The following is a 24,380-nucleotide window of genomic DNA, read 5'->3' on the forward strand; positions in this document are numbered from 1 at the left end:
TGGTCACACCAGATACTGACTGGTTTTCTGATCCACGCCCCTACTATTTTTTTTTAAGGGATCTATGACCAACATATGCATACAGTGGGGCAAAAAGGTATTTAGTCAGCCACCAATTGTGCAAGTTCTCCCACTTAAAAAGATGAGAGAGGCCTGTAATTTTCATCATAGGTACACTTCAACTATGACAGACAAAATTAGAAGAAAACAATCCAGAAAATCACATTGTAGGATCTTTAATGAATTTATTTGCAAATTATGGTGGAAAATAAGTATTTGGTCACATACAAACAAGCAAGATTTCTGGCTCTCACAGACCTGTGACTTCTTCTTTAAGAGGCTCCTCTGTCCTCCACTCATTACCTGTATTAATGGCACCTGTTTGAACTTGTTATCAGTATAAAAGACACCTGTCCACAACCTCAAACAGTCACACTCCAAACTCCACTATGGCCAAGACCAAAGAGCTGTCAAAGGACACCAGAAACAAAATTGTAGACCTGCACCAGACTGAGAAGACTGAATCTGCAATAGGTAAGCAGATTGGTTTGAAGAAATCAACTGTGGGAGCAATTATTAGGAAATGGAAGACATACAAGACCACTGATAATCTCCCTCGATCTAGGGCTCCACGCAAGATCTCACCTCGTGGGGTCAAAATTATCACAAGAACGGTGGGCAAAAATCCCAGAACCACACGGGGGGACCTAGTGAATGACCTGCAGAGAGCTGGGACCAAAGTAACAAAGCCTACCATCAGTAACACACTACGCCGCCAGGGACTCAAATCCTGCAGTGCCAGACGTGTCTACCTGCTTAAGCCAGTACATATCCAGGCCCGTCTGAAGTTTGCTAGAGAGCATTTGGATGATCCAGAAGAAGATTGGGAGAATGTCATATGGTCAGATGAAACCAAAATATAACTTTTTGGTAAAAACTCAACTCGTCATGTTTGGAGGACAAAGAATGCTGAGTTGCATCCAAAGAACACCATACCTACTGTGAAGCATGGGGGTGGAAACATCATGCTTTGGGGCTGTTTTTCTGCAAAGGGACCAGGACGACTGATCCGTGTAAAGGAAAGGATGAATGGGGCCATGTATCGTGAGATTTTGAGTGAAAACCTCCTTCCATCAGCAAGGGCATTGAAGATGAAACGTGGCTGGGTCTTTCAGCATGACAATGATCCCGGGCAACGAAGGAGTGGCTTCGTAAGAAGCATTTCAAGGTCCTGGAGTGGCCTAGCCAGTCTCCAGATCTCAACCCCATAGAAAATCTTTGGAGGGAGTTGAAAGTCCGTGTTGCCCAGCAACAGCCCCAAAACATCACTTCTCTAGAGGAGATCTGCATGGAGGAATGGGCCAAAATACCAGCAACAGTGTGTGAAAACCTTGTGAAGACTTACAGCTCTGTCATTGCCAACAAAGGGTATATAACAAAGTATTGAGATAAACTTTTGTTATTCGCCAAATACTTATTTTCCACCATAATTTGCAAATAAATTCATTAAAAATCCTACAATGTGATTTTCTGGATTTTTTTTCTTCTCATTTTGTCTGTCATAGGTGAAGTGTACCTATGATGAAAATTACAGGCCTTTCTCATCTTCTTAAGTGGGAGAACTTGCACAATTGGTGGCTGACTAAATACTTTTTTGCCCCACTGTATCTGTATTCCCAGTGATGTGAAATCCATAGATTATGGCCGAATGAATTTATTTCAATTGACAGATTTTCTTATATGAACTGTAATTCAGTAAAATCTTTGAAATTGTTGCATGTTGCATTAATCTTTGTTCAGTGTAATTAGTGCATTTTCCTTTTCAGGTGGATGACGCTAGAGAAGGAGATGGAGAGACAGAGGGTAAAGGAGCTTGGATATGATAGACTATGCCTAAGATGGCATATCTTACCTTATATTCATCCTTCATATGTGCTGTTGCTATAACTCACTTGTTTACAATAGGAAATCAGACATTAACACTTCCAGGTCTCAGAATCTCAGAATGTTCTGTTCTTGTCCAAAGTTCAAACATGAATCTGACGACTTGTGCCTGTACATAAGTAGAAGTCACATCCCAGGCCTGAGCCCTGAGAGCTCACACAGAGGATTCTGGTCCATTAATGTTGCAAGGGGATGAGGGCGGACAGGGGATTACCATTGTGACTATGGATTTGGAGAAGTGTGTCATCTCTATGCGTCATCATTATAGCTATCTCCTTTCACATGTGATCTGTTTACATCAACACAACCAACAGACACAATACTGGTAACTTTACTCAAACTGGTAATGATGATGGATGTCAAGCGGTCCAAAGTTGAGAGGTATTGGACCATCTTGGTAACAGATCATGTGTGTGTGTGTGTGTCACCCTGCATGATTGATTCCTTAGCCAATGGTAGAGACCAGAGGTCACCACACACAAGGTCTACAACACATTTATAGAGGATCACACAATACCTTTACCTCAGATGAAATACTACCCTGATATCATTGACTGAATTTAGGCCATAGCCCATCATGTTCCTTCTTATTCTCTATAGATCAGCATCAACCACCATAAAAGTCATGGCCACTATTCAGTAGGCGTCAAAACCTTTTCCTTAAGGAAATTGACCTAAGTATGAAAAGTGAACGGATCATGGGCACTAAATCTGTCGGAAACAAGTCTTTGTGGTGTGAGGCTGGAACGTAACAGGTTAGCAACCCTCCGCCGTGTCTGTCCTCCACAGCAGATAATGCGATGACAGTCTGTTCTCACAAACACTGCTGCTGTCACCAGGCCATAGATTGAGTTTCTCTGCTATGCTATGCTGGACAACCATCAAACACACAAAAACTCTGTCAGGCTTTGGAGTCCTTTGGCACAGGAGTTACCTTCAGTTAATCCATCATCAATCATTCCATATAGGAATATCATCTTCTTAACCTTACAGTAGCATCTTATTACTTTGAATATTCAAATACTTAGGACCAAACATGGAATATTAGGATGTTTCAGCTATTAGTTATTTCAAATGTCCTATAGGGATATAACTCTTCACATATTTTATTGTAATAAAGTAATGATTTCAGATAGCCCAAATTAATTTAATGTTAAAAAGAAAAAAAAGAAAAGTGAACTTACCTTTCGGCTGAGGACATTCAGTTAGCCTATCTTCCCTTCAAAGTGGTACCCAGATGTAAGACGTGTTTGTGCGTAAATTACAGTGGACACCATTGAAAAAAATGGAACATTAGAATACAGAAATTAGAAGAAAAAAAACAACTCAGGTCATTGTTTCTATCCTTTCGCAGCTTGTCTCTGAAGTGCGTCTGTCACGAACTGGATAGTGTTGTGCTTGCTAAAAGCAACAGCTGGTGGCAGTACGCGCACGGCGGCAGGGATGCTGCTGAAATACACTGGAACCTTTCATCTTATGCTCAACATGATCCACCTGACGCACGTGACCTCAGCGGCGCAAATAAATTGTATTGTCTACCAAGGATGAACCAAGTAAGATTATGAATACAATCAGAAACACTAGCGTACTTTTTTAGATAATGATCATGAGAGCTAGGATAACCCAAATGTAACAGTTGAATGGCCTAAATAGTCCATAAACACTAGCCTGGGTACCAGTCTCTTTAGCTAATCCACTCCCTGTACTCCATGTCATGTGCCAAAGAAACTGACTTTAGTCTGCCATCTTCAAATATGAATATTCTGATTAAATATGAATCTTATTCGATAAACCTCAAACCTATCCTCCAATCACAACGATTATGCAAATATTGGAACACCTTTTTTTCTCTCCACAGAACACGTTGGTATCCGGTTGCTAAGCAACAATTTTCTGTTTGTCCAGAGATGAAACTGGCCTGTCAAAAGTTGCTAACTCATGTCTAAATTCTCAAACTAAATTCATACAGCAATTCCAACCACAAAACGTCTTAGGTTTCATTTTAAGCCTCGAAATACAACAACTTGCCTAGCTAACAGGTAAATGTTTGTTTTTGACGTTGTTATACATTCTAATTCTATTTTCTAGGCTTGACATTTTGCCATTGAAAATAGTCATGTTATATCCAACAACCAGTGAGCAACTCCGTTGTAAATCCAGCACATATTGAACATTGAGATTGCTGAAAGGCCAGTATCTTTGGTAAGGAGTGGTATGAACGTGGACTGTTAGCTAAGGAGACTGGTACTCAAACTACATAAACACAATTAAATGTTATTTGAGCACTTAAAATGTAGTCTAACAGATAAAGAAATTAGGAAATTCTAAAATAGGCCTACATTTTTCGAAATACATAATAACCCTTTGTTGGCTAAATACTTTCACCTGTTCGCAAATTGCAGTTCATTATCTATATCAAAGGGGGGCACCGATACCAATCTTGTCTGTGCGTTCTGTTTCGCTAACATAAACTGTCCCTCTCGACTTGCCATAGGTTGACATTACATGATCAAACATGGCTGCACACAAAATGAACAAATCAATTTTGTCATTAGGACAAATAAATGGTCGCATTTATGGAATTCATGCGCTTAACCCGTTAAATAGGGCTACATACGCGACGGCCTTGTCTACTAATAATTCTAGTCAGAATAAAGGTGAGTTTACATGCAATATGCTGTCACGACGAGGAACCTGCTAACATGGTCCCGATTATGTCTATCTAACTGTTTCCTAAGAAAATTAGAGGCATGGTTAGCTTAATTTAAAAACATGTTTTTTTAATATAACCTTTATTTTACTAGGCAAGTCCGTTAAGAACAAATTCTTATTTACAATCACGGCCGGTTGTGATACAGCCTGGACTCGAACCAGTGTGTCTGTAGTGATGCCTCTAGCACTGAGATGCAGTGCCTTAGACCGATGCGCTACTCGGGAGTTCAATGAAGTTGGATATATTTTTTGTTGACACACTCAATATCAATTTTAGGCTTTCCTAATAGAGGACCTTTGAACAGAAGACCACGGAGAGAGGTGAGGAACAAGTAATGTAACGAGTCAAACAAAGTTCATGATACTCACTCGAACACAGGTGGGATTGCAAATGTTCATAAACTTGTGCAAAACAAATCCTTTCCAATCCAAGCGTAGCTAGCGGATTGTAACGAGCTAATGTGATGGATGCTCCATTAGCCGTTACAGGATAGGTACAGAGGTAAAACCGTTTCAGGTTGGATATTCACCTGTAGTTTTCCTTACTGCCACCAACAGCAGTTAGAGACCGTCAACATAGTGACAAATCAATTTTTCAAATTTCAATAGCTCTAAAACTTTCAAAACTAGTTCTAGCTAACCCGGTGACAGACACACATTGTGCACACTTTTTTTGTCGATTTACATCTCACATTATTTAAAATTATTTATTTACATTAAAAAAAAATTGAATAGCTCTTTGGTCATGTGACCTACTGACTTCAAACAAGAATCAGAATGTATACTCAGCGGCGCTACATGTTGCACACCCTTTAGTTTGTCCATTTTCATCTCACGCAATTTTACATTAATTTTCCATGTTTTGCAATGTTTCTAATATGTATAGCTTCTTGGTCATGTGACCTACTGACCACAAACAAGGTTCAGAATGTCCACTGACTACCCTTCTATATTGCAAACCCTTTAGTTTGTCCATTTTCATCTCACACAATTTGACATGAATTATTCAAAATGTTAAATTTCAATAGCTCCTTGGTCATGTGACATACTGACTTCAAACAAGGTTCAGAATGTCCACTCAGGCCTACACATTGCACATCCTTTAGTGTGTCCATTTTCATATCACACAATTTTACAGGAAGTTGCCTACTCTGCCCCCCTGAAGGACAGTGTCACTCACACACTTGGGCCTTCTCCCTGGGGCCTTCCTGACCTCCAGGCATGCCCACATTGACCTGGTGACCCTGACTCCTGGCCTCTAGGCCTACACTCCCTGCCCGCCTGCCTGCCCTGGCCTGAGAGTGTGTAGCTTACTCCCTGGAACTACAGACCTCCACACCTACTCTCCCTACCTGGTCAGCACACCTCTCCCCTGGCCTTAGAGTATAGCTTACTCCCTGGAATTACTAAGATATCTACAGTCCTGCTGTCAGGAACCACGTGCACCTGTTAACCCGTAACAGGCTTTGTGCGCCTGGTGACCCGCCCACTTTTTTATCCGCTCATAGACTAAGTCCCCAACCCAACCTCCACAGCCTGAGTACTGCCCCCAGCCCCTGAGTAATGCCCAGTGGTATCATCAGAGGCTGTTCTGTCTTAACTGGACATCAGTTGCCGCTACTAACCTTCAGCAGACTTTAAATGTTTTTTTTCCTTTTACACCCAATCGACATCAGGGGCCAGCGCAATACTTATAGGCTTGAGAACCAAATACCCCTCACATTTTCTAGCGGCAACAGAAAATAATTATCATCCCCTTTCAATCATTTGCTTGTCCAGTCAGCCCTCCGGGACAGAACCATAGGAACCATCTTTACCAGCGCTTCATTGATATTCCTCACTTTGACATGATGGGTGTTCACAGTCATCCCATGGGTGATTTTGAGTGTGACCACGACAGGTGGGTACGCTCCTTTGAATTTCATCAAGTTAACATTCATGCCCAGTGGGAACCTAAGATTCCTCCATCCGTTTTATGGTTCCGTAGCAAATCAATGGGCGTAGATGGTACTACCTAGAGGTCGACCGGTTAATAGGAATGGCCGATTTCAAGTTTTCATAACAATCGGAAATCGGTATTTTCGGGCGCCGATTTGCCGATCTTTTAAAATGTATTTACTATTATTATTAGAGAACACATTCTTATTTTCAATAACGGCCTAGGAACGGTGGGTTAACTGCCTTGTTCAGGGACAGAATGACAGATTTTCACCTTGTCAGCTCGGGGGATCCAATCTTGCAACCTTACAGTAACTAGTCCAACGCAATAACGACCTGCCTCTCTCGTTGCACTCCAAGGAGACTGCCTGTTACGCGAATGCAGTAAGCCAAGCCAAGGTAAGTTGCTAGCTAGCATTAAACTTATCTTATAAAAAACAATCCATCATAACCACTAGTTAACTACACATGGTTGATGACATTACTAGATATTATCTAGTGTGTCCTGCATTGCATATAATCTGACTGAGCATACAAGTATCTAAGTATCTGATGGTAGGCAGAAACAGGCGCGTAACCATTCATTCAAACAGCACTTTCGTGCGTTTTGCCAGCAGCTCTTCGTTGTGCGTCAAGCATTGCTCTGTTTATGACTTCAAGCCTATCAACTCTCGAGATGAGGCTGGTGTAACCGAAGTGAAATGGCTAGCTAGTTAGCGTGTGCTAATAGCATTTCAAACGTCACTCGCTCTGAGCCTTCTAGTAGTTGTTCCCCTTGCTCTGCATGGGTAACGCTGCTTCGATGGTGGCTGTTGTCGTTGTGTTGCTGGTTCGAGCCCAGGGAGGAGCGAGGAGAGGGGCGGAAGCTATACTGTTACACTTGCAATACTAAAGTGCCTATAAGGTTAATGAAATACAAATGGTATAGAGGGAAATAGTCCTATAATTCCTATAATAACTACAACCTAAAACTTCTTACCTGGGAATATTGAAGACGCATGTTAAAAAAAGGAACCACCAGCTTTCATATGTTCTCATGTTCTGAGCAAGGAACTGAAACGTTAGCTTTCTTACATAGCACATATTGCACTTTTACTTTCTTCTCCAACTCTGTTTTTGCATTGTTTAAACCAAATTGAACATGTTTCATTATTTACTTGAGGCTAAATTGATTATATTGATGTATTATATTAAGTTAAAATAAGTGCTCATTCAGTATTGTTGAAATTATCATTATTATAAATAAATAAAAATCGGCCGATTTTTAATCTGTATCGGATTTTTTGGTCCTCTAATAATCAGTATCGGCGTTGAAAAATCATAATCGGTCGACCTCTAGTACTACCCACATCAGATGTAGGCCTCCCTCACCAGATAAGCTAGCGATACCTCTTCCCACTTCGTAGGGCATGAGCCAGATCCATACAATGCCCTATCACTGCGGGGCCAATGGGTTTAGTATCCACCTCAAGTCTAGTGAGCGTAGAGGAGACCTCCCCACCTACAATGTGTGGGGCTGGGGAGATCCACGAGAAGAGCCTGGCGCGCGTCCAGAGTTGCCGCCGCCGGACCCAAACCACCACGGGTCTGCCTTCGGCCCACTGACTGACACCACCCCGATAAACTCTCGCACGCAGCCCCTTGCGAGACCACACACACGAGACTGCGAGATGGGCCGCGCAACGAACTTCCAATGGTGGTGAGAGGAGGGCGACGGAGCGACTGCTCCCCTAGACGCGGCTCGAGCCCAGCCCCACTTCGCACCCCAGCCTGACCGACCCAGCCCTTAGAGCCAATCTTTATCCCGAAGTTATGGATCTCTTTTGCCAACTTCCCTTACCTACATTGTTATAACATGCCAGAGGCTGTTCAACTTGGAGCTGCTGCGGATATGGGTATGGCCTGGCGTTAATTTAAAACGTTTCGCTCTGATTTTCAAGGGCCAGGTAGAGCTCACTGGACGGCGCCGAAACCACAACGCTTGGGCCCCTCTCGGGGCGAACTCATTCCAGGGTGCCCTGCCCTTCACAAAGAAAATGGAGCTCTCCCCGGGGCTCCCGCCAGCTTCTCCGGGATTGGTCACGTTACCACACTGGATGCCCCGCGGCGCCTGTCTCCGCCAGTCCGTAGACATTCTGAATCTTGTTTGAGTCCAGTAGGTCATATTACCATGGAGCAATTGAAGTTAGAAAGCTTGAAAAATGTATGTTAAAATGTGTGAGATGAAAATGGACAAACCAAAGGGTGTGCCATATAGAAGGGTAGTCAGTGGACATTCTGAACCTTGTTTTGAGTCAAGTAGGTCACATGACCAATGAGCTATTGAAATTCGAATGTAAAAAAAAGTTTGTACTTACGCTCCCTAACTAATTCAACTAGAAATACAAAATGCTGCTCACATTTCCACTGTTTATTCACTTTGGAAAGCTAATTCATGTCCAAATCGTGAAAATAATACCTGTGCAATGTTGTGCTCAATTCTTCCAACATCATGACACTTGTTTGGAGTCTGGCTCAAGTTGAAAGCGCGAATATCTGTCGAATATCGAACTTGAAACTGTCTACTTCGGTCTGTTTGGTGTACCATAAATGTTTGAGCAACCTTGAAGAGCGATAGCTTCGTCCCGCAACTAGACATTTTAAATTTATACTAACAATTTATACTTTCTTGTAATTTTACAGATGGCTCTGTAACATTAGAAGTTAAAACTATTTTCATAACTGAGCATTTAAGTCTGACGAACCACCTGCAACTAGACTGGGACATGTTTTTGAAGATACTGTATGGCCAAATCAAGAACGAAGGTGGTATCGCCAAATTAATGTTGGTCGAACATTCTCTGTGTAACGCCAAACAGTACCACTATCACATTAGCCCGTTACAATCTTAACTAATCCAAATGTAGATTTCTGGTTGGGTCTCTTGCCCATTTTATAGCAGTAAAGATAAAAACATTACATACTGCAGATGCAGCCGTACAAGTTAGCTAATTACCATAGGTAAATAACGTTATCATAGTTCCAAGGTGTAAACGGTGAGAATTGTTTGCGCTCCATACCTGGGCGGCATCCACACTTTTCTTGTCATCTAAATAAATACAACTTTCTGGTCACTTGTGTGCCAGTATCACAAGCCATCATTGCTACTTGTGTGCTGAAGTAAACAGTGACCCATGACCCAACATAGTGCCCTCTAGTGTACAAATGAAGTGGAAATATACAAAGACAGAAAAAATATAGACTACAACAACCCAACAAGCATACCAACATGACTCTTTCTGGCTACAGCACATTATGGTCCCTGGGTAGAGGTTCACGTCATGAAATTAGCCCAGATAATTTACCAATAAAACAAATTGTGAGGAATGTATTATCAAGTTTAGATGAAGCTGTATATTGACAAAAATAAAGCTATATTTTGAAGTTGTTGTGACATCTCTAATTAGTCGTCTTTTTCTCTGTTCCCTGTCTCCATGGTGTGTCAGGTGGGTGACCCCAGGACAGATAGGATGCCTGTAGACCAGGACTGGACAGCAGTGTACCCGAACGCTGCCCCCTTCAGACAGGGCTCTGTGCCCCTGCCTGTCCGCATGGGCTTCCCAGTGAAGAGAGGGGTGCCTCCGGAGAAGAAGGGCAACCTAGAGCTCAAGGTCAGTTCCTCACCTCCAACCTGACATGTCAGAGCTTTTGATTATGCATTGGGATGGAAATCATTTGTACCATTTAAGGCTATATATTGTGCTGTCAGATCATACAGGCATTTATGAAAACTCTTGTCTGTTTCAGATTCCAAACTTTTTGCATTTAACTCCAGCAGCCATAAAGAAACACTGCGAAGCTCTGAAGCGTAAGTCAAAGTGCTTATTGAGTGGTAGTATTTAATTAACAATTATACAACGTGTGCGTCTAATCCTGGATGTTGATTTGGTTAAAACCGCGTTCCAGCCGGTGTCTATTACACAAGATACCACCTGCTAAGGGTATGAAGTTGAAATCCGACTGCGCAATCCACTGTCTCATCAGCCCAGCCAGGCATGTTATATACTAGATCTCCACTGTAAAAAAGCACCTAGATATTATCTCACTTTTTTTTTATTTTTTAGATTAGCATTTGGTTTTCAAAAGTGCTTGCTGTCTTTGACATTTGCAACAGTGTTTCAATATTGAAATTTGACCTCCAGCTGTCCCATAGTTCTGATTGTGTCAGGACGAGACAGACAGACTCTCAGCCATTTATAATCTTACCTTTTATTTAACTAGGCAAGTCAGTTAAGAACAAATTCTTATTTTCAATGATGGCCTAAGAACAGTGGGTTAACTCAGGGACAGATTTTCTTTACTTTGTCAGCTTGGGGATTTGATCTTGCAACCTTTCGGTTACGAGTCCAACACTCTAACCACTAGGCTACCTGCTGCCTCATGAATTGGCATCATTTTTATACACTACAATTCAAAAGGTTGGTGTCACTTAGAAATGTCCTTTTTCTCGAAAAGTTTTTAAAAGTGCATCCATTAAAATATCATTGATCAGAAATACAGTGCAAGACTTTGTTAATGTTGTAAATTACTTGTAGCTGGAAACTAGATTCATTTTTTTCCTAGCCACCGTGCAACTTCTGCTTTGCTTGCTGTTGTGGTTTTAGGCTGGGTTTCTGTACAGCACTTTGTGACATCAGCTGATGTAAAAAGGGCTTTATAAATACATTTAATCTTTAATGGAATATCTACGTAAGTGTACAGAGGCCCATTATCAGCAACCATCACTCCTGTGTTCCAATAGCATGGTGTGTTAGCTAATCCAAGTTTATCATTTTAAAAGGCTAATTGATCATTAGAAACCCCTTTTGCAATTATGTTAGCACAGCTGAAAACTGTTGTGCTTAATAAAGAAGAAAAAAACTGTTCTTCTTTAAACTAGTTGAGTATCTGGAGCATCAGCATTTGTGGGTTCGATTACAGGCTCAAAATGGCCAGAAACAAAGAACTTTCTTCTTGTTCTGATAAATGAAGGCCATTCCATGTGAGAAATTGCCAAGAAACTGAAGATCTAGCTAGCTAGCTAGCTAGCAAACATAGCTACATAAACTCAGCAAAAAAGAAACATCCTCTCACTGTCAACTGTGTTTATTTTCAGCAAACTTAACACATGTAAATATTTGTATGAACATAAGATTCAACAACTGAGACAAACTGAACAAGTTCCACTGACATGTGACAATGTGTCCCTGAACAAAGGGGGGTCAAAAGTAAGTCAGTATCTGGTGTGGCCACCAGCTGCATTAAGTTCTCCAGTGCATCTCCTCATGGACGGCACCAGATTTGCCAGTTCTTGCACCAAGGGACCTGCAAGTTCCCAGACATTTCTGGGGGGAATGGCCCTAGCCCTCACCCTCCGATCTAACAGGTCCCAGACGTGCTCAATGGGATCGAGATCCGGGCTCTTCGCTAGCCATGGCAGAACACTGACATTCCTGTCTTGCAGGAAATCACGCACAGAATGAGCAGTATGGCTGGTGGCATTGTCTTGCTGGAAGGTCATGTCAGGATGAGCCGGCAGGAAGGGTACCAGATGAGGGAAGAGGATGCCTTCCCTGTAACGCACAGCGTTGAGATTGCCTGCAATGACAACAAGCTCAGTCCAATGCTGCTGTGACACCGCCCGAGACCATGACAGACTCTCCACCTCCAAATCGATCCCGCTCCAGAGTACAGGCCTCGGTATAACGCTCATTACTTCGACGATAAATGCGAATCCGACCATCACCCCTGGTGAGACAAAACCGCGACTCGTCAGTGAAGAGCACTTTTTGCCAGTCCTGTCTGGTCCAGCGACGGTGGGTTTGTGCCCATAGGCGACATTGTTGCGGGTGATGTCTGGTGAGGACCTGCCTTACAACAGGCCTACAAGCCCTCAGTCCAGCCTCTCAGCCTATTGCGGACAGTCTGAGCACTGATGGAGGGATTGTGGGTTCCTGGTGTAACTCGGCAGTTGTTGTTGTTGCCATCCTGTACATGTTCCGCAGGTGTGATGTTTGGATGTACCGATCCTGTGCAGGTGTTTGTTACACGTGGTCTGCCACTGCAAGGACGATCAGCTGTCCGTCCTGTCTCCCTGTAGCGCTGTCTTAGGCGTCTCACAGTATGGACATAGCAATTTATTGCCCTGGCCACATCTGCAGTCCTCATGCCTCCTTGCAGCATGCCTAAGGCACGTTCACACAGATGAGCAGGGACCCTGGGCATCTTTCTTTTGGTGTTTTTCAGAGTCAGTAGAAAGGCCTGTTCAGTATCTGTGACCTTAATTGCCTACTGTCTGTAAGCTGTTAGTTTCTTAACGACCGTTCCACAGGTGCATGTTCATTAATTGTTTATGGTTCATTGAACAAGCATGGGAAACAGTGTTTAAACCCTTTACAATGAAGATCTGTGAAGTTATTTGGATTTTTACAAATTATCTTTGAAAGACAGGGTCCTGAAAAAGGGACATTTCTTTTTTTGCTGAGTTTACAATAATACCAAAGACACTATCAGCAGGTGAAGTACCCAGTTAGCGGTAAAATCACTTAAACTGCACTCAATTTAGGAGTCTACAATATCACCATGTTCAACTTGCAGATTGATGTGCCACAGAGTGGACTCTGAAATTTGCAATGACACCATGCAATGCACCCTGGACTGAAGAGGCAGACAGGAGAAATTTGCTAGATCCTCTTTTAAATTACACATTTCTTGAGGTAGGAATAACGCAAAAGTATGATCAATGGCTAATTGGAGAGAAGACAACCTCGCGAATTGACATTGGCCAGTATTGAAATCTAACATGTAAGATTGTGAAATTGTCTATCAAAAAGTATTTCTATTAACTTCCAGTGTAGTGAGAGTGGCTTTATTGTAATGCTACTTCATACCGGCCAAATGTCTGCCTGCTTGAACGCCAATACCTCCGATAAACATGAAATGACCTAGGGAATCGATAGGACATTACTCAGATGCACAAAAACAATAACATTCAAAATGGGTGAATCTTTCCTTTAAGTCTATGAAACGCTGCTCTAAGATACTTCTACAATGCATACCTTTTTCATAGCGCTGTATGATTGCAATATTCCATCATATGAACATCTCACAAATGGAGAACGGCAATAGGCATGGAACCTAAAAAGAATTGACAGTTATCTCTAGAAGAATTTTGTGATTAATCGCCAGCCATCTGCTCCACTGACACTTTCCCCTTAGATTACGACCTCGACACAAATTATTTAGCCATTAATCCCCCTAGATTAGCATGAGAATCAAAGATAGATTGCAGGATAAGCAGGGTCCAGGATACAGCCGAAACAGACTGATACCATTTCAACCCACTGTTCTCAGGCTTGCCACACAACTCCCAGTTTTATGATATAATCTGAATGAAAAGATAATACTCCTGCATCCCTTTTAGTTGCTATCCAACTAAGTATTCAGACTCTTTACTATGAGACTCTCAGCTGTATCCTGTTTCCATTGGTCATCCTTGAGTTTTCTACAACTTGATTGGAGTCTACCTGTTGTAAATTCATTTGATTGGACATGATTTGGAAAGGCAGATGCCCATCTATATAAGGTCCCATAGTTGACAGGGCATGTCAGGGCAGAAACCAAGCCATGATGTCGAAAGGAATTGTCTATAGAGCTCCGAGACAAGCTTATTTCGAGGCACAGATCTGGGGAAGGGTACCAAAACATTTCTGCTGCATTGAAGGTCCCCAAGAACACAGTGGCCTCCATTTATAAATGGAATAAATTTGGGACCACCAAGACTCTTCCTAGAGCTGCCCCCCCGGCTAAACGGGGCGATCAGGGGAGAAGTGCCTTGGTCAGGGAGGTAACCAAACATCCGATAGTCGCTGACAGAGCTCCAGAGTTCCTCTGTGGAAATGGAAGAACCTTCCAGAAGGACAACCATCTCTGCAGCACTCCACCAATCTTGCCTTTATGGTAGAGTGGCCAGACAGAAGCCACTCCTCAATAAAAGGCACATGACAGCCTGCTTGGAGTTTGCCAAAATACATCTAATGGAGTCAGACCCTGAGAAACTAGATTCTCTGGTCTGATGAAACCAAGATGAAACACTCTGGCCTAAATGCCAAGCGTCACGTCTGCAGGAAACCTGGCACCATCCCTTCAGTGAACAGTGATGGCAGCATTCTGTTATGGGGTTGTTTTTCAGTGGCAGGGACTGGGAGACTAGTCAGGATCGAGGTAAAGATGAACGGAGCAAAGTACAGAGATCCTTGATGAAAACCTGCTCCAGGGCGCTCAGAACTTCAGACTGGGGGCGAAGGTTCACCTTCCAACAGGACAATGACCCTAAGCGCATAGCCAAGACAACGCAGGAGTTGAGTGGCCCAGCCAGAGCCCGGACTTGAACTTGATCAAACATCTCTGGAGAGACCTGAAAATAGCTGTGCAGCGATGCTCCCCATCAAACCTGATCTGCAGAGAAGAATGGGAGAAACTTCCCAAATACAGGCGTGCCAAGCTTGTAGCATCATACCCAAGAAGACTCGAGGCTGTAATTGCTGCCAAAGGTGCTTCAACAATGAGTCAAGGGTCTGAATACTTACACTACTGTCCAGAAGTTTGGGGTTACTTAGAAATGTTCTTGTTTTGAGGACTTCTGTTTCTCAAACTGTTAGCTTCATTAAATAGTACCTACAAAACACCAGTCTCACACGTCAACAGTGAAGAGGCGACTCCAGGATGCTGGCCTTCTAGGTAGAGTTGCAAGGAAAAAGCAATATCTCAGACTGGCCAATAAAAAGAAAAGATTAAGATGGGCAAAAGAACAGACACTGGACAGAGGAACTCTGCCTAGAAGGACAGCGGAACTCTGCCTAGAAGGACAGCATCCCGGAGTCGTCTCTTCACTGTTGACATTGAGACTGGTGTTATGCAGGTACTATTTAATGAAGCTGCCAGTTGAGGACTTGTGAGGCGTCTGATTCTCAAACTAAACACTGATGTACTTGTCCTCTTGCTCAGGTGTTGCCTGGGGCCTCCCACTCTTTTTATTCTGGTTAGAGACTGTTTGTGCTGTTCTGTGAAGGGAGTGGTACACAGCGTTGTATGAGGTCTTCAGTTTCTTGGCAAGGTCTCCCATGGAATAGCCTTATTTCTCAGAACAAGAAGAAAGTTATTTGTTTCTGGCAATTTTGAGCCTGTAATCGAACCCACAAAGGCTGATGCTCCAGATACTCAACTAGTCTAAAAAAGTTGTATTGCTTTAATCAGGACAACAGTTTTCAGCTGTGCTAACAATTTCAAAAGGGTTTTCTAATGATCAATTAGCCTTATAAAATTATAAACTTGGATTAGCTAACACAACGTGCCATTGGGACACCGGAGTGATGGTTGCTGATAATGGGCCTCTGCACGCCTATGTAGATATTCCATTTAAAATATCTGCCGTTTCCAGCTACACTAGTAATTTCTAACATGAACAATGTCTACACTATTTCTGATCAATTTGATGTTATTTTAATGGACAAAAAATGTGCATTTCTTTCAAACAAGGACATTTCTAAGTGACCCCAAACTTTTGAACGGTAGTGTATGTAAATGTGATATTTCAGTTAGCCAAATTTTCTAAACAGTTTTTGCTTTGTCATTCTGTGGTATTGTGTATAGATTGGGGGGACAATTTTAATATATTTTAGAATATGGCTGTAACGTAACAAAATGTGGAAAAAGTCAAGGACTGTATATACATTGCCTTGCAAATGTATTCGGACCCCTTGGATTTCTTCACATTTTAACTTATTACATGGTGAAAAGAATACAAATATACAGATGGTAAATATTACAGAACTTGCATGTTGTATGCAACAAGGCACTAAAGTAATTCTACACAAAATACACATCATAGCCTAAATGCAAAGCCTTATGTTTGGGGTAAATCCAACACATCACTGAGTAACTTCCTCATTTTCAAGCCTGTTGGCACCATCATGGTATGGGTATGCTTGAGATCATCAAATACTGGGGATTTTTTAAAGGACTAAAAAGCATAATCCTAGAGGTAAAGCAGATTGAAGTAGGTTTTCAACAGACTGGGAGAGGAATTCACCTTTCAGCAGGACAATAACCTACAACACAAGGTCAAATCTACACTGGAGTTGCTTACCAAGTAGACAGTAAATTCTTGAGTGGTCAAGTTAGTTTTGACTTAATTATGCTTAAATCTAGGGCAAGACCTGAAAATCGCTGTCTAGCCATGATCTCTAACATCTAGACAGAGCTTGAAGATAAAAAATAAAAAAACAGAATAATGGGAACATATTGCACAATCCAGGTGTGCAAAGCTCTTCTAGACTTACCCATGAAGATTTACAGCTGTAAACGATGCCAAAGGCATTTCTAACATTTAATGACTCAGGACGCGGAATACTTATGCAATGACTATTTTAGTTAGTTCATTTCCGTGCACTTTTGTTTTGAACATGAATTCTTCCACTTTGACAGAGTATTTTGTGTAGATTGTTGACAAAATGATAAATCAATTTGAATCTCACTTTGTAACACAGTAAAATGTGAAGAAATCCAAGGGGTCTGAATACTTTTGCAAGGCACTGTATGTACACGCATTTCCTGTCAACACGCGTGGCAACCGGTTCTCTCTCACACACACACAGAGTTGTAGAACATGCACACGTGTGTACATGTCACATTTCTATAATATACGTGTGAGCCGTGTGTATAAACTCTCCCATGTGAGGTACATGCATGTGTAGTACGTGTGAAACCCATTCCTAAGCCTGAAGTGTTCCCACTTGCGCTGCCGAATAGCTAGCTTCTCCGAGGCGTGAATATTCTCTGGTTCTTCCTAGGTTCCTGCCTTTCTAGGGAGTTTTTCCTAGCCACTGCTTATGCATTGCTTTGGGGTTTTAGGCTCCGTATCTGTATTTCACTCTGTGACAACTGCTGTAAAAAGGGCTTTAGAAAATGCATGACGTTGATTGTAAGACTCTTCAGGAGGGTGGTTACATGTGTTTGCAAGGCAGAGGTCCTGTGTTTGCGTGTCCGTATGAGCCAAATCAGAAGGAAGTGGTACTTGATAAGCAAGCAGCGCGATGTCCGTTAATACCTGCAGTAATCTTTTGTTTTCCACCCGATCTGCAAAGGGCTTACTGATCACTCAGTAGCATGGCCTCTCTTTAAATAACTATGTGACTAATCTGATGAAAGTAAGGAGATTTGACCAATGGGGGTAAGGGTCTTAGTCTCAATAATGAGAAATGTGACCTTTTTTAAGGTTTTGTTTTGGTTGACATTGTGCTGGAACAATGCGAGAGAATAGCCTATAATCCTTCTCCTGAAAAGCCTCTTCACGTCTCATTATTCACTTCTTCTCTTCCATGAACTTCAGCTGTCACAAAGCTGTAAGGGGGAACAATGTTCTGCAGCATGAACCATATTGTCATTTTGTCATTTTCCATGATTTAAATTCAATTCAGTAGACTTTGAGTTTCAACATTAACTGACTTACCGCTGCAGAGTTTCAATATTTACTGTGGCACAGTGCATATTATTTCAGATTGAGGGATGACTGCATCTATTGTTTCTGGTGTGTTTCTGGTTTTATTTGAATCAATTTGCCAAAGCCAATAAGTTCCAGTATTATAATGTCAGATTTATGTGTCTTTGTCCACTCAGGTGAAGCTCTCCAGTCTGAACTTGGACAACCATGCCAGGAAGAAGATTGTTAAACTGGTAGGAGAGAGGTACTGCAAAGAGACAGACACACTCACCATCACCACTGACAGGTAAGCAGCACCCCCTGTTGTTCAATGTGCTGTTACCAATAAGGTGTTGGTCCTTCACTACAGTTGCTTTACAGTAATATATTTTAAATGGGGGCTCTATTTCAACTAACACTGTATTTTCTGAAATGTTTTTTTCTTTTCTCCCCTTTGCTCCTTCAGCTGCCCTGTGAGACAGCAGAATTGACTCCATGTACCTCCTGACCCACGAGTCGTGGGTAAGTGTCTAATTCTACTACTCTGACTAGTCAAGTCCAGAGATGTGCTCAACAGGACAGAATATGGAAAGGTCAGATGTACAATATATTCCCAGCTCTATTCATGACATGTCTAGCTGCTCCGTTCAGTATGTAGCATCCTCCCAAATGTGACCCTGGTCAGTACCAAAGAGCTTGAGTAGTCATGATCCTCCGCCTAACCTCACTACCCAGCCAGCCCATCTGCTAATAGGTAGACAGATGGTCAGGCAGCCAAGGCCGTCACTTTGCAAAGCATCAGAGACGCCTAATGGACTAGGAAAGAGATGCATGATACCATAAACCATCCCTACAGGTAAAGGGCTTGTATATACATTAGGGCTTTGTAAATAGAAAGAGCGTTACAGGCTTTTATGTTGCCTTTCATCCAAGTCAGTTCAGGGATTCACTATTCAAGTGAATCATTATTTATCCCCTTCGTGTGAAAGAGTAAGGCCATAAGGGAGGTTTAATGCATGAGGAGATTAGGCAGAGGGGTGGCATACAGCAGCATTGTCACCACTGGCATTTCCCCTCTAAACAGGAGAAAACAGACTCCAGCATCCGATGCTGACCCTGCCACTTATTCACAGCACTCCAACCAACACCTGAGATATCCACCGTCAGGGTCACCAGCACAGGCTGTTTTCACATGAGAGTACAGCCACAAGGGACTTAATGGCTCTCCCTGTTGTGCCTTTGGGAGTTCTCTCACCAAGGCAGCAGGGTTTAGCTGGTTAAAAAGCCTTGGCTTTTTGTCTCTCTGGGGAATGGAGTACAAGCCGGGAAGCAGAACACTGTCCGCTGCCCTTTGCATACACAATGGAAGGCACAGTGCAGCCTGCCGGTCGGGGAAAGCTGTGCTCAGGTAGTAACGCTAGCCCACAAAGAGCTGTGTTAGCCGCCGCTTGGGTGATTCTATCTATTCACTCAGTGAGACGGACTCTGGGCCTGTTGCTAATTCCACTGTGGGCTGTTGATCCAAACCAGTGCTCCACTGTGACAGAGCACAGTCCTCCACCACAGCAGGTAGTGTACCGTACCATCTCCCCTGCTGGGCACTAGAGGCACTCCAATCCCCAAGAGACTATTTAATCTGTCCATATCTTATTTGAGTGCTCCAGTACTCTGTCCTCCACTCCTCTGTGCTCCACTCCAGTAATAAAACTCACAAATGTCCTTTGTCCCCACATCGGCAGATGTTTCTCCTTGTTGGCTTGGGTATTCAAACCAGCAACCTTACTGGCCCAATGCTCTAACCGCTAGGCTACCTGCCGCCATTTCATCACCCTCGTCTCATTCACTGGGCTACACGCTGTGGAGACGAAAGCAATAGAAGATATGGAGTCTGTCCAACCAATGGTCACCTACCTGTTTTAACTCGGATTGATTAAAACATGAACTACTGTATGCTGAATCAAATGGCTTAGATTCTAAAGCAAACTAACTGAATCGATGTGATTGAAAGGGACTGCAACACTAGTTGACCCTGTGAAGATAGTGTAATGACCCTGACAGTCAGGCTAAAGAGGAGAGAATCTCTTCTCCAGCCATCCCCATCCTACCACCCTGTCCACTGAAGGGGTTGGGCCTCAGCCAGCCTGGATATTAGGAACCATATAGATGTAATGAGGGTCATTAACCCCAAACACCAGGGCTGCAGGGGATCTGATGAGGCTGTGACTGCCCCTGCTTTAAGCTCCCACACAACGGGCCTATTGTCCTCTGGGGAATGTGATCGGACAGAGACAGGCTGTGATGGAGGAACTCCGTACCACGTATGGAGAAACCCTATCTCTTTGAGATGACAGGAGAGCAGAGCATCACATCACTGACCAGGGCACTCAAGGGGTTCCACACTGCTCTGTCCCCAAACCCACAATCCCAAGAGGGGCAATCGCAGACCGTTATCTTAATGTTTCACATACCTATCATTTGTCATATATTGAGTCATAAACTGATAAATCCCGGTTAGCATTTTGTTTGAGCTTATGTAGCGGACAATGTTGTGCTGTTCCACTTACTCTGTCTAGAAAGCGGAGGCCTGGGAGTCTGAGAAGACTGTGGCAGACATGGAGGAGTACAGCTGGGAGAACAGCCCCTCTCAGAAGAACGCCCTGTCCACGTTGGTCCGCATGGGGTTAGCAGGGGAGGGAGGAAAGCCAGAGGTACAGAAGTACAGGGACTCTGTGACCAGACTGAAGAACGAGGGTGAGAGTGAGGGCAGCGTGCTCCAGTACAGAGAAGCTGGAAAGAAACTACTGAACCTCTAATATGTCTAACACACACTAAATACTTCATTTGAATCCACCAATCAAATTGACAAAAAAAGGATCCAAACATTTCAAAAGGTTCCCTGTATGCATGACACTCAAAGGTACAGAAAGCACCTCCTTCTCCATACAGCTAGGCTGCCCACAACAGCTGAAACAGAGCAGTACTTAGCCAATTGCTTTACCCTACCCTTGCCAAATATCAGCGCTACCAGCTTGCACCTCCACCCAAGGCTGGTGTGCCACGAGGGACTGGTATTTAAGCAAGCTTCTCAGCAAAGGTCCGCTCCATGTAGCCGTCAAATGAGCAGCCCACTTCCAAAATGAAAATGAGCGTGTGTCGTCGTCCCCCCCCCCCCCCCCCACATGAAAACGCATCAAACCATCAAACCAGCTGCCAACGCATCAAACCAGCTGCCCCCTTGCACAAGAATGTTTATGCATGTGTGCTGTTGGTGAGACTGTCTCACCTCGCTGGCTATCAGGTCAACAAGGCGTGTCATGTCTAGCAATGTACAAGTCCTTGTATGAACAGCAGCCCTTCACAACAACAATGGACTCCATTACATTTGACTCATGTAGAATACAAAATTGCTCATGGTTTGCAGGGTACCAGTATGCTAGATTATATTTTGTTGGTAGAACTTGCAGCCTTAACAGTAAAGGTGAGAATGTCCTCGCCAATGGCAGAATTCTGGTACATGGAATGGGAGACGGTGATTAGCACAGTCCAGAGCAGTGAGTTTCCCCTGCAGTCTCAGGCCAGTCCAGTGTTGCAGTAGCTGCATCCGTCTGATACCAAGGAGTGTCGTCCTGGATGTAGGATGAGATGTTCCATCATGGGTGACAGAAGCCTCCACATCAACACCGCAATCTGCCACAACTGCATCAGAGGAAGTCACTGGCTCAGTTTGTATATCAGTCTGTATATCAGTCCATCAGCTCCACTCCAGTCCGGTTACACAGGTCTTTGAGGTCCAGCCAGTCGGACCAGACTACAAAGCCCACATCACGAGTGTTCAATTTTCCATTGGCCAATGGATCCTCTGTAGGTCCAGAAGTAGGGAGACTCTGGCTGACTCCCTAACTGTATGTTCAACAGGTGAATCAACAGTAGCAGCGTAAATCCACTCAATATTCGGGACACCTAAACCCCCCTCTTGGGCTCAGGAAGACATCACATGGTTGTGTTAAGCATAGTTTAAGCAACTGGCTGTGTTTTAAGCATAGCCACCTCACCACTTGAACAGTTTTGCAGCGTTATCACTTCACGTCCAATTGTGGGACAGTGTAGTTAAAGGTAGTGTAGTACAAAGACCAGAATTTAATTTCTACACCCTGATGTTGACCAGTGCAATGTTAAGAGACCAACCTCTGATTTCACCACACAGCATTTGATACCTGTAACTGTCTGTTGTGAAATATTTGACCAACCCCCTCTGGCTCAGGGAGAGAAAGAGAAGCACCCTACTGAAAGGACACATTCAACAATGTGCCATTTTTTTTCAAATACAATTTAAATATTGAGGCAAGTGACCTCAAATGCATCAGCAGTTACTCCAAGTCTCAAGCTATTACCTCACAACAGTAACCACAATCCTCACAGCAAATTTGATCTTACAGTTTTGACACGTGCTTCAATTCATTCTCTATGCAGCTCATCTCTCCAAGAACACAAATATAGTTAGCGATACAGTTGCATGAAAATAAGTTGCAGGACTATCTACACCACTAATGGTTCTACACCACTAATGGTTCTTGGGTGATGTAGGGGGCAGCTGTGGTGGGGGCATAGGTCCCCAAGGTGGGCATTACGGTGGAGGAGGGGGTGGATGTGATGAATCGTGCCCTGAGTAGAGCTCTGGGGTGCGATGGTGGTGCTGGGCATCCTGCCCTGCTTCTAACCAGGGCTACGGGGTGGTGGTCAGTTGAACTGGCGCTTGTCTGAGGCCAGGGGCTCTGAGGCATTGCATTTGGTGTGGAGGTGGAGTACTTCCCAAACACCAACAGGTCTGGAAACACCAGAATGAGACAAGAAAACTAACCCCACAGTCAAACTGTGTAGCAGGTGATGGGTCATCTCACTGAAGCCTATAGGCTACATCTTAATCACTCAATGTAAGCTATAACAGTTTATAAATGGTTTTCAATAAGTACATGATTAAGCTTTTTAAATGTTTTATTAGCAGAAATAATCAGTTTGTCTTGTTTTATTATAGAAACAATCACCACTAAAGTAGCCTACAACTTAGTTCCAGTGTCTAAATTGTATCATATGGAGGCTCACCTTTCGTGATGTTGTACAGGATAAAGTATTTGTGGCCGAGGATGCAGCTCTCCAGTGTTGGCAGTGCAGATGAAATGCAAAACTGAACAAATACAGTAAACTTACAATGTCTCGTAAGGCAACAGTTTCGGCTGCATTTCAGAGCTGCCTCTTGGTAATAATTCAGAAGCTGTGCGCCTCTTCTGAGATTCTTCACTATCGATGAAAATACCAGGGTATCGACGAATTCAACAGTATAGTAAGAAGTCGGTGAACACCTCGATTCCGTGTGGTACACCAAACTCATAATTGTTATCAAACTGCATGGAACAGTCATTGCGCGTGTAATATGTAATCAAATTATTTTAAAATTCAAGTTGAAGAGAGGACCGTGAACATTTTCAGACGCATCTGCGAGGTTTCTTGAACTTGGTCAATTGACAGAAATGAAGTCTGACTGCATGCACCAGCTATGAGTGTCCCTTCTCATGTGTGTCATGACTACATAGGCTACCTCGAGATGAGGACGACCGGAATCTCTCCATGCTTCAAAACCTAAATGTTTTCTTCACTTCTAATTGTAAGGGCATTGTCTAATCTCTGCAACCGATCTTAATTGATGTACCCTACTACTAGTAGCAGTACACATAGTGTAAACGTACATTTGTTAGCAGTTGCTATTCGCATTATAGACTAATGCCGAAAAAGCATTTGAATACTTCCTTTGGCGTATATGAACTTTAAAACAAGTAAATTCAGTAAACTTGATATATTTTACCGTAATAGATGATCAGTGCACTCTCAGCACTAAGGCAACCTGACCCTCCCTCAATGCAAGTAAGCAGTGAGTCCAGACAGAGGGAATGCCACAACCCATTGTTCCCCCTCCCCACAATACAAAACTAGATTAGAAGATTTAATATTTCTCCCTTGCTCTCTTTTGTTCCACTCACTTACAAAACTGCCATGTTTATGCAGGGTTTGGAGTCCAGCTCTCAGGGTGAGGGAGGGAAAGGATTTTAGTAGGATCATGGACCCTTTGAGGCTACACAGTAATGTAGTCATGACATCAAATGTTGAACCCACCGATCAGTTCAATGGTCCAACATTTTAAATGTTTAATATTGCACTTTTATCTACCTCAGGATTGTTTTGCATAGAAGCTTTCTAACATCAAACTACAAAACTGTCAAGAAAGAGAACACGTAAA

The 24,380-nt window shown here is 43.1% G+C and overlaps 1 long non-coding RNA gene and 1 pseudogene across 1 annotated transcript; both read left to right on the forward strand.

Annotated features, from left to right (window-relative positions):
* Nucleotides 1-4,405: 4,405 nt before the first annotated feature.
* LOC109897829 (uncharacterized) lies at nt 4,406-10,441 on the forward strand. The gene is made up of 3 exons (XR_004211168.1): nt 4,406-4,601; nt 10,080-10,244; nt 10,381-10,441. It is a non-coding gene; the product is annotated as an uncharacterized LOC109897829 (long non-coding RNA).
* A 7,395-nt stretch (nt 10,442-17,836) lies between these two features.
* On the forward strand, nt 17,837-20,923 carry LOC116352952 (28S ribosomal protein S35, mitochondrial-like; annotated as a pseudogene).
* Nucleotides 20,924-24,380: the final 3,457 nt, after the last annotated feature.

Source organism: Oncorhynchus kisutch, linkage group LG10 (assembly GCF_002021735.2).
Source record: "Oncorhynchus kisutch isolate 150728-3 linkage group LG10, Okis_V2, whole genome shotgun sequence".
Classification (NCBI taxonomy): domain Eukaryota; kingdom Metazoa; phylum Chordata; class Actinopteri; order Salmoniformes; family Salmonidae; genus Oncorhynchus; species Oncorhynchus kisutch.